The sequence below is a fragment of the Triticum aestivum genome, chromosome 5D, assembly GCF_018294505.1.
Source record: "Triticum aestivum cultivar Chinese Spring chromosome 5D, IWGSC CS RefSeq v2.1, whole genome shotgun sequence".
Taxonomy (NCBI): Eukaryota; Viridiplantae; Streptophyta; class Magnoliopsida; order Poales; family Poaceae; genus Triticum; species Triticum aestivum.
The window spans coordinates 144376887-144378421 of NC_057808.1; positions in this window are offsets into that span (position 1 = coordinate 144376887).

The following is a 1535-nucleotide window of genomic DNA, read 5'->3' on the forward strand; positions in this document are numbered from 1 at the left end:
ACTCTAGTGTAAAATTATTTGAACTAGCTTATAGAGCTAGTTAAACTCTAGTGTAAAATTATTTGTACTAGGCTATAGAGCTAGTTTAACTCTAGTGTAAAATAATTTGTATTAGGCTATAGAGCTAGTTCAACTCTACTGTAAAATTATTTGAACTAACTTTTAGAGCTAGTTCAACTCTATTGCAAAAAAATTGTAGTAGGCTATAGAGCTAGTTCAACACTTGTGTAAAATTATTCGTACAAGCTTATAGAGCTAGTTCAACTCTAGTGTAAAATTATTTGTACTAGGCTATATAGCGAGTTCAACTCCAGTGTAAATTTAGTTGAACTAGCTTATAGAGCTAGTTCAAGTCTAGTGCAAAATTATTTGTACAAGCTTATAGAGCTAGTTGAACTCTAGTGTGCAATTATTTGTACTAGGCTATAGAGGTAGTTCAACTGTAGTGTAAAATTATTTGTACTAGGCTATAGAGCTAGTTCAACTCTAGTGTAAAATTATTTGAACTAGCTTATAGAGCTACTTCAAATCTAGTATAAAATTATTTGTACTAGGCAATAGAGCTAGTTCAACTCTAGTGTAAATTTTTTTGTACTAGGCTATGGAGCTAGTTCAACTCTAGTGTAAAATTATTTGTACTAGGCTATAGAGCTAGTTCAACTCTAGTGTAAAATTATTTCAACAAGCTGATAGAGCTAGTTCAACTCTACTGTAAAAATATTTGTACTAGTCTATAGAGCTAGTTCAACTCTAGTGTAAAATTATTTGAACTAGCTTATAGAGCTAGTTAAACTCTAGTGTAAAATTATTTGTACTAGGCTATAGAGCTAGTTTAACTCTAGTGTAAAATAATTTGTATTAGGCTATAGAGCTAGTTCAACTCTACTGTAAAATTATTTGAACTAACTTTTAGAGCTAGTTCAACTCTATTGCAAAAAAATTGTAGTAGGCTATAGAGCTAGTTCAACACTTGTGTAAAATTATTCGTACAAGCTTATAGAGCTAGTTCAACTCTAGTGTAAAATTATTTGTACTAGGCTATATAGCGAGTTCAACTCCAGTGTAAATTTAGTTGAACTAGCTTATAGAGCTAGTTCAAGTCTAGTGCAAAATTATTTGTACAAGCTTATAGAGCTAGTTGAACTCTAGTGTGCAATTATTTGTACTAGGCTATAGAGGTAGTTCAACTCTAGTGTAAAATTATTTGTACTAGGCTATAGAGCTAGTTCAACTCTAGTGTAAAATTATTTGAACTAGCTTATAGAGCTACTTCAAATCTAGTATAAAATTATTTGTACTAGGCAATAGAGCTAGTTCAACTCTAGTGTAAATTTTTTTGTACTAGGCTATGGAGCTAGTTCAACTCTAGTGTAAAATTATTTGTACTAGGCTATAGAGCAAGTTCAACTCTAGTGTAAAATTATTTCAACAAGCTGATAGAGCTAGTTCAACTCTACTGTAAAAATATTTGTACTAGTCTATAGAGCTAGTTCAACTCTAGTGTAAAATTATTTGTACTAGTCTATAGAGCTAGT